Below are 10,531 nucleotides of genomic sequence, written 5' to 3'. Positions count from 1 at the left end.
ATAGGCATGAGCAAGGACTTCATGACTAAAACACCAAAGGCAATGGCAACAAAAGCCAAAATAGACAAATGGGATCTAATTAAACCAAAGAGCTTCTGCATGGCAAAAGAAACCACCATCAGAATGAACAGGCAACCTGCAGAATGGGAGAAAATTTTTGCAATCTACCCATCTGAAGAAGTGCTAATATCCAGAATCTACAAAGAACTCAAACAAGTTTACAAGAAAAAAACAAACAATCCCATCAAAAAGTGGGCAAAGGATATGAACAGACACTTCTCAAAAGCAGACATCTATGTAGCCAATGGACACAAGAAAAAATGCTCATCATCACTGGCCATCAGAGAAATGCAAATCAAAACCACAATGAGATACCATCTCATGCCAGTTAGAATGACAATCATTAAAAAGTCAGGAAACAACAGATGCTGGAGAGGATGTAGAGAAATAGAAACACTTTTATACTGTTGGTGGGAGTGTAAATTAGTTCAACCATTGTGGAAGACAGTGTGGTGATTTCTCAAGGATCTAGAACTGGAAATACCATTTGACCCAGCAATTTCATTACTGGGTATATACCCAAAGGATTATAAATCATGCTACTATAAAGACACATCCACACGTATGTTTATTGTGGTACTATTCACAATAGTAAAGACTTGGAACCAACCCAAATGTCCATCAGTGATAGACTGGATTAAGAAAATGTGGCACATATACACCATGGAATATTATGCAGCCATAAAAAAGGATGAGTTCATGTCCTTTGCAGGGACATGCATGAAGCTGGAAACCATCATTCTCAGCAAACTATCAAAAGGACAGAAAACCAAACACCACATGTTCTCACTCATAGGTGGGAACTGAACAATGAGAACACTTGGACACAGGGTGGGGAACATCACACACCAGGGCCTGTTGTAGGGCTGGGGGCTGGGGGAGGGATAGCATCAGGAGAAATTCCTAATGTAAATGACGAGTTGTTGGGTACAGCAAACCAACATAGCACATGTATACCTATGTATCAAACCTGCACGTTGTACCCTAGAACTTAAAGTATAATTTTTTAAAAAAAGAAAAAACAAAAGTATCAAATTGAATTAGGCAAACCAATCTAGCCAGTGAAAACCAAAATATGTCTGCATTTCCCTCAAGAATTCATATGGAAGATTTCTGCAAAATCATAACAAAGAAACTGATTGCATTAAAGCTTCTAAATCCCATAAAGAATCATGTATTGGAAAATGTGTAGCATCATATAATCTGTCAGTAGGCATATGCTACTGCTGTTATTAACAAGTACACAAAATGATTTATTAAGCATCTTCTATGTGTCAAATGTTGTATGAAGTACTTTATGTGGTTTGTTAATCTTTGCAATCACCTTATGAAGTGAGTATTATTAAGCGCATTTTTTAGAAGAGTAAACTGAGCCTTAGAGAGGTTAAGAGACTTGTCTAAGTTCCCACAGCGTAGGTAGTACACCATGTATTTTGTTTGTTTGTTTTTTGAGATGGAGTTTCACTGTTGTTGCCCAGGCTGGAGTGCAATGGCATGATCTTGGCTCACTGCAACCTTCACCTCCAGGGTTCAAGCGATTCTCCTGCCTCAGCCCCTCAAGTAGCTGGGATTATAGGCGCCCTCCACCACGGCCAGCTAATTTTTGTATTTTTAGTAGAGACAGGGGTTCATCATGTTTGTCAGGCTGGTCTCGAACTCCTGTCCTCAGGTGATCCACCAGGCTCGGCCTCCCAAAGTGCTGGGATTATAGGCATGAGGCACTGTGCCTGGCCTAGACCATGTTTTTAACCTCAGGTGAGTCCCTACAGCTCTCCTGAGCCAGGCTGCCTCCCAGCAGAAACTGGGCTTGGCCCATAGGAAGGCTTCCTGGAGTCAGTTGTTTATGAAACACCCACTCTTCTAAGATGGGAATGACATTGTCCTCACTGCCTTTACTAGAGATAAAGCAGTGACCAATGTTCACATACTCAAAATACAAAAAATCAACCATACAAAATAGAATTTTTAGAATACAAAGGGGCCTTTGAGATCAGCCTAACATCTTCATTGAACCAATAAACTAGTGAGCATTTCCTCTATTTTACTGACAGATCTCTTTCAAGACTTACGTTTTAGATTTACCTATGTAAGCACTTTGCATCTCAGCCTATACCAAGGGAAGAAAACTCTTGGCCCAGGGAGAGGGAGTTGCAGACTGGTATGTATTGGATGGTTGTTTTGGTAAATTTTTTCAACTAAGAACACATTCCACTCCCACGCCACCCTGTGCTGCCACCACCAGAGAAACAATGATAGTTTCCATCTCCTGCTGCCCCTCAGGTGGTTCCCAGGGACATGAAACAAGGAGGAAGGGAGAGGTTCTTTCTTTTTCCAAGGTCATATGCACATTCTATCAGCCAAGAGCCCAGGAACAGAAAAGGGAGAGGTAGCTCTGTTGTTTCTAGCAAAGAAAAGGGTAGTATTCCCTCTGACTTCTACGCATAAGGCATAGCTTTCTCCCAAATGACAGATAATTGAATATTTTCCCTTCTCAATTTTAAAAGGTAATTCAAGATACAATTGCTTTTTCTGAAAAATTTGCTCTCTTAGGCAGACTGCCATTATCAACAGTAGTAGGTAAATATTCACTGTAAAGTAACTGTGTTTTTTCCCTCAAGCCAACATATGAAGTTAATTTATGATATTAATGAACACAGTAAATACATGAATATCATTTACTATATTTTTTAGAGAAAGAAAAATTAGTTTTTTGTCATAAAGTGTATTATTATTATTTTTTTTTTAGAGCTTGAGAAAACACTCTTTTTTTTTCCTTTTCAGCTTTTATTTTAGACTCAGGGTACACGGGCAGGTTTGCTACCTGGGTATATTGCATGATGCTGAGGTTTGGGGTATAAATGACCCCCTCACTGAGGTACTGAGCATAGTAACCAACATTTAGTTTTTCAACTCTTGTCCCTCTCCCTCCCTTCCCTCTCTAGTCATCCCCAGTGTCTACCGTTCCCATCTTTATGTCCATGAGCACCCAGTGTTTAGCTCCCACTTATAAGTGAGAACATGCAGTATTTGGTTTTCTGTTCTTGTATTAATTCACTTAAGATAATGGCCTCCAGCTTCATCCACGTTGCTGCATGGATGAACATGACTTTGTTCTTTTTTATGGTTGTGTAGTATTATATGGTATATATGTACCACATTTTCCTTATCCAATCCACTGCTGATGGGCACCCTCGGTTGATTCCATGTCTTTGCTATTGTGAATAGTGCTGTGATGAACATATACACATGCATGTGTCTTTTTGGTAGAACAATTTGTTTTCTTTTGGGTATATATCCAGTAATGGGATTGCTGGTTCAAATGGTAGTTTGCTTTAAGTTCTTTGAGAAATCTCCAAGCTGCTTTCCACAATGGCTGAACTAATTTTATTCCCACCAACAGTGTATAAGCATTCCCTTTGCTCCACAGCCTCACCAACACCTGTTGTTTTTTCACTTTTTAATAACCATTCTGACTGGTGTGAGAACGGTATCTCATTGTGGTTTTGATTTGCATTTCTCTGATGATTAGTCATGATGAGCATTTTTCATGTTTCTTGGCTACTTGTATGCCTTCTTTTGAGAATTGTCTGTTCATGTCCTTTGCTTACTTTTTAGCGTGGCTGTTTTTTGCTTGTTCAATTGTTTCAGTTCCTTACAGATTCTGGATATTATACCTTTGTTGGATGCACAATTTGCAAATATTTTCTCCCATTCTGTAGGTTGTCTATTTACTCTGTTCATAGTTCCATTTGCTGTGCAGAAGCTCTTTAGTTTAATTACGCCCCATCTGTCAGTTTTTGTTTTTGTTGCAATTGCTTTTTAGGACTTAGTCATAAATTCTTTCTCAACGTTGATGTCCAGAATGGTGTTTCTGAAGTTTTCTTCTAGGATTTTTATAGTTTGAGGTATTACATTTAAATCACAGTGTAATTTGTTAGTGTAACATAACTACTGTATTCTTGATTCACCTGGGCCTTAGGTATCATAATAAGCAAGTCCATAAAAGAATACGCTTTGAATTGCTAATTAGATCATTAGCAATTTATTTTCAAACTAAGAAGCCCCAACTCTATTACTCTGAGGCCACAGATGGCCTATTTTTGTCATCAAACCTCAAAGTATATTTTCCCACGGAATGTTAAATATTTTCTTTACAAATGACCAGGAGTTTAGAAATTTCCTTTGTAACTTTGTAGTAATACGTCAATATATACAAGCGTCTGAGTCCCTCTGATATTCAAAAACTGTCATATCACCTATCCTTGGAATCTGAAAGTAAGGTTACATAGGGAACCACCAGTGTCCTAAGTCCATTCCTTACTCTCCGGCCTCCAAAATAATTAAATTCTAAATTTTGTTTATTCAGGTGCCTCAAGACTGAGTCTCAGCTTAATCACTTTCTCCCAGAAGCTTTTCCTGACTCCAACAAAGGTTAGCTACCTCCTCATATGCCCTCACAGCTTATGCTTTAAGGTAAGTACAGTTTTAACTGTAATCTCTGCTAGAATGTAAATGCTAAGATTCAGGATTAGTTCAGTCTTGTTTACCACTAGAATCCCCAGGTTCTAGCATAGTGCTAGGAATTCAATACATACTAGAATGCCTTGCTCATTCTACCTGACCCCTTTCGCAACATTTGTTATTCTAGAAGACTTCCTACTTCTCCTTCCTGAAAGCTCCCCTCTCTCACTGTGGCACACTCTCCTCTTGTGCGCCTCCCACCATTTTCATTGGTCTTCCAGTGGCTTCTTTCCTTCCACCTTACCTTTATACTCAACCTCTACATTCCATCCTAGTCTATCTTCTCTGGGCCAAACATGGCAGGCACTTAATATGGGTGGAATGAAGGAATAAAATAATGTCATGCTTCAGACTCTCCTTGAAAAATGCTACTCATCTCCATAGTTTCAATGATTATGTTAACCTGATAAGGTGTAAATATCCCCAAAACTACACTTCTCATCTGGACAACAAACCTGTATCTCTAACAGCCCCCTTATGTCAATATGTTCATAACTAAATTTAGGATGTCCAATTAAACACAGCAGATTAATCATACAGAATTATCTCCTTTCCCACTCCAATCTCTGCTAAGATGATGGCAAAGAAATTTCTTTTAAGAAGAAAAGTACAAATCCACAAGGTCAAACAGAAGAGAATACAATGGTTAACCACAGATTCCTACAAGTTTTGGGATGGTGCAACGGTGCAAAGAGGATAGAGGTGAAACAACTGACTTTGGAGAGTACTGGAGTTAGGAGAGTATGGATGTAGTTTTTTTCCTCATCTTTAAGGACATTAATGATAGTTGCAATTTTTTTTTCTTTTTTCTTAATTGGCTCTGTTTCTTCTGAGTGACTTTTTGTTCTTTTTCTCTTTTGCTGTTTAAAGGTTTCTAAATGCTGAAATAAATACAACAACAACAACAACAACAATTCAGCCTGTAGAATCCTGGAAGGGCTCAGCATAGCGGAGCACTAGACACTAAGGAGAATGAAGCTTATACACTAACTAGCTAGACTGAAAACATAGGAAGTGACAGTTTACCAAGAAATGAACTGTGATATACAGAACTACATTCCCAGCTTCCACTCAGGAATGCTGGAAGCTAGGCTTATATCTCTCCGGAAGATTAGAAGATCCTCCTCTGAGAAAATGAACAGCCTAAGGGGTAAAGACTTCCAGGTATTTGGAAGTCTACCCACAACAGTAAAAAAATCCACCATCAACAAGCCCTACCTATGCCCACATAGCTTCTATTCAGCCTTTTAATGCCCTATTCTTAAATAGGAACAGACAGGAATTCATATTACGAACATAAATGTCAGACAAAGATTAACAAACATTTGAGGAAAGCCTCTAATAAAATCTCAGAAAAAGAGAACATGAAGAAAAAAAAGGCATCTGGAAGAAACAGAGCCAATTAAGAAAAAAAATTGCAACTAACGTCCTTAGAGATGAGAAAAGATACTGCACCCATAAAGTAAGTATAGGAGGCTATGAAACAGGAATAAACAGAAAAGAATGTTTGGAATTTAAAATAAGGTAGCCATAAAAAATTATTCAAGAATTAGAAAATAACATCAAGGACATCTCACAGAAAGTGGTCCCCCTCACCAGGGTAGGGGGAAAAAAAGTAAGACAGGAGAAAAATATTTCCTTTTAAATTATTAGAGAATTAATTCAGGAAGACTAGTAATTGCCTAACAGGATTCTAGAAAAAAGGGACCACAGAATATTACGAGAGGAAATTATCAAAGAAATAATACAATAAAACATTCCCTTGGGAGCAAGACTGTGAGGCAGTGAGAAATAAAGCAAAATGCTCCTGTTTTCCATCAAACAACATTTGGTACTATTTGAATTTTAAACTATGTGCATATATTACTTTGATAAACAATTTGAAAGGGAAAAAAAACCCCTCAGATTCTTACCCCCAAAGCTGTCATTCCTTTCTGTATTCCCTTTCTCTGCTAATATTATCACCCGTTAGCTCCAAAACAGCTCTTTACGTTCTACTTTTTTTTTTTTTGAGACAAGGTCTTGCTCGTCACCCAGACTGGAGTGCAGTGGCATGATCACAGTTTACTGCAGCTTTGACTTCCTGAGCTCAAACAATACCCCCACCTCAGCCTCTTGAGTAGCTGAAACTATAGGCACAAGCCACTATGCCAAGCTAATTTTTAAATTTTTTGTAGAGATGGGGTCTCCCTGTGTTGTCCAGGCTGGTCTTAAACTCCTGGGCTCAAGTGATCCACCTCAGCCTCCCAAAGTGCTGGGATTATAGGCAAGAGCAACCACACCTGGTGTAAGTTCTACTTCTGATGGATCTTTCACACATTTCTTCTCTTCAACCCTACTACCCTCATTGGATCCTCAATTACCTCTTCCTGGAATGTTCCATAATGTCATTACTGGTGGCTCTGTCTTTGGTCTCTGTCCCTCAAAACCATCTTGCTATGGCCATGCTTTTAAAAGTTTTTCATGTCTGCAATGGACTCCTGAGAACAGTTTTTTATCCCTTTGTAGCCTCCAACCTCCAGGGGCTTGGAGTTGGTATGTAGGAAGGCGTTTTCCCTACCCATCCTGTTCCCCATTGGCACCTCCAAACCACTTCATCTCTTTCCTCCTTCAAAACTTCCCACTCTTCTGAAGATTTTTCCATCTGACCATATTAGCCAATATTGCTCCTTTTGACTATCATCTGGCTAGCCAGTTACTCTGGTTTGCTAAAATTCTAGCACCCAGCTTGCCATCTTCCTCTACCACAACTTCGATCACAACCTTGGCTATTTCAATATCCACATTAAAAAGTTACTTCCATACTTTTTGTTTTTTTAGAGCAGGGTCTCACTGTGTTGCTAGGGTGGAGCGCAGTGGCTATTCATAGGTGCAATCACAGTGCACGGCAACTCCAGCTCCTGGCCTCAAGTGATCCTCCTGCCTCAGCCTCCTGAGTAGCTGGGACTATAAGTGCCGGCCACTGTACCTGCCTCTGGCCTCTAACGTTCTTAATTTCTTCAACTTTGCTGTTATGTTCCATCTGGGCCACTCACTGCCATGGTCATACTCTGGTTCTTGTCATCAACATCCTGACCAAACGCCCCTATCTCTCTAGCTTCCCTCAAGCACCCCCTACTCAACCTCAAAACAGCACAGGAAATCTACAGAAGACCCCTTCCTCACCACCTGTGTTAAGTAATAGGTTTCAGTACTATAATCACTCCCTTGAGAACACTTTAACTGCTTTGTTCCTTTTTCCCTCCATCCTACTTGTCCAACCCCAATTATAAGTGAATCTGGGTCTACATCTAATTAGCCAAATTTTTCTCCAGAAATAAAGAGAAACATGACAGAACTTCACTAATTGGCCTTTATGGCCAAAAATATCAAACGGCAAACAACATTGCCCATCAGTCTCAGTAATCTCTCTGGCAAATTTTTCTTTCTCCAAAATGCTTACTTTTCTATTACCTTTTCCTTTTCCTCAAACTTGGAACATCCTATTCTATCCCTCTGCTGATGACCTTGCCTTCCCTTCACACCTCACTGAGAAAGTGATTTGACAAGAACTGTCTGTCTTGTCTTCCTGCCACCAAAACTATCAATCCAGCCACATCAGAACCTATATGTACAATTTGTTCTCCCTGTGAATAGAAATTTCCTTGCTTCTATATAAACCGGCATTTTTGCTATTTAAGAACTGCATTCCTAAAATCACCCCTAATCTCTCCTAAATCTTCAGGTCCCCTCTTTCAATTGGATCATTACCAGCCTCAGAGAGGCATATTCAGTATCACCCAGCTTAAGCAAAACAAACAGAAAATGTCCTTGACCCTTATGTTCTCTTTCAGCTCCTATCCCACCTTTTTTTTTTTTTTTGAGACAGAGTTTTGCTCTGTCGCTTGGGCTGGAGTGCAGTGGTGTGATCTCAGCTCACTGCAACCTCCACCTCCCAGGGTCGAGCAATTCTCCTGCCTCAACCTCCCAACTAGCTGGGATTACAGGCTCCTGCCACCACGCCCAGCTAATTTTTGTATTTTTAGTAGAGACAGGGTTTCGCCATGTTGGCCAGGTTGGTCTCAAACTCCTGACTTCAGATGATTCTCTCATCTTGGCCTCCCAAAGTGCTGGGATTACAGGCATGAGCCACTGTGTCTGGCCCCTATCCCACTGTTCTTCTCTTCTTCACTATAAAACATTTCCAGAATGTCTTTAGGTATGGGCTCTTTCTCACCTTCCATTCTCTCCAGACTATTTGATTGTAGTTTTATACCTGTTTTTCTTATCATATATATATATATAGGAGAGGAAAAACAGTTATTAAGTTTGGGCTTTGACCTCATGGGTTCTAATCCATGTTCTGTGATTTACTAGGTATAAAAGCAATGTAACTTCTTTGTGCCTCAGTTTCCCCAATTATAAAATGAGGATAATAAAAGTAACTCTCTCATAGGGCTGTTGTGAGGATTAAAATAACACATATAAAAGCACAAGAATACCAGTTGTATAGAAATTGTTCAAGACATGCTTGCCATTGTAGTCAACAATGACCCTGCTTCATCTTATGAAATCCAACAATGAAGGTTCCTCTCTCTCAAGCAGCACTGGACAAAGTCCACACCTCACTTCTACTCATGAATTCTGTGACATCCTACTCTGTTGGGTTTCCTTCTACTTCACTGGCTGCATACTTTCAGTATCCTTGCTGGCTGCTTAATCTGTAAATATTGGAATACTCAGCTTTCCCTTTTTACTATCTAAACTCTTCCGAGGTAACCTGATCAAGTCCCGTGCTTTTAAATACCATGTATGTGCTGATGTTGCTCAAATTTGTATCTCCTATCCTGGCTCTCCTCAGAGCATCATATATTTAACCATCTCTACCAGGTTATTAAGTTGGTATCGCAAACCTAACAAATTTAGGAAAGAATTCTTAAAGACTTTCCTCTCCCCATCTCGGCCCATACACCTGCTCTTCTCAATCTTCATATTTCTGGTATAGTATCATCATTCACTTAGTATTCAGGCCAAAACACTAGTCATATCTGATTTTTCCTCCTTCTCTCAATCTGACATCCCAATGTTAGTGGTCCTGTTTGTTCCACCTCCAAAATAAATCCCACATTTATCTCTACTTCTTACCATGTCACTGCTGCCATTTTAATCCAAGCTATCATGACTTCTCTGCTGGATACTGCAAAGTCGTCCTAATGGGTCTCATTGCTGCCGTTCTTTGCCCCCAACAGGCCAGCTTCCTCAGAGCAGCCATAGTAATCTCAAAGGATAAACCAGATTTTATCAATTGCCTGCTTAAAATCTTCCAGACACTTCCTATTATGATTAGAATAAAATTCAAACTAGTGAACTCAGTATACATATGAATAATGACTGAATGACTGTAAAGACTTATTAGGATTATAGTTATAGCTAATATAGTTAATCTACTCTGTAGAATTGGTTTGTAAGATATAACAACTGTATCTAAAACCCTCACAAATTCAGGAATATGTATACCATATGTTTCTTATAAACAAGATTATTGCTACCCAGGCAAACTCTATGTTCTCTCTATATAGGTGAATTTGCTCAAGTAGAATGATCATCTGGAAGTTTCATTGTATCTGACAGGTTCTGAGAAGTATGCTCATGCCTCTAAATCTCAGCAACATTTGGACCCATTGAACCCTACTGATTCTCAATAAACTGTTCTCTGCTTAGAAGTAAGTAAATTTTCCTAGACTTCTGATGACATGAATACCCTTCAGAGTGTGTTGCTGTTTTCTTGCATTGACCAACACCACTGCAGATCACCAGAAACTTGGCAGATGACTCATCTGACAGAAACATGGAATATATTCTAAATAGAAGTCACTTTTAAATGAACTGGTTGAGTCTTATACTGCTGCAATAAATTTTCATGTCTTGATCATCCTCTAAAAAAGATAAAAGACTTTTAAATTTAATAAAA

Source organism: Macaca mulatta, chromosome 14 (assembly GCF_049350105.2).
Source record: "Macaca mulatta isolate MMU2019108-1 chromosome 14, T2T-MMU8v2.0, whole genome shotgun sequence".
Lineage (NCBI taxonomy): Eukaryota > Metazoa > Chordata > Mammalia > Primates > Cercopithecidae > Macaca > Macaca mulatta.
Note: the sequence above shows the minus strand (reverse complement) of the source record.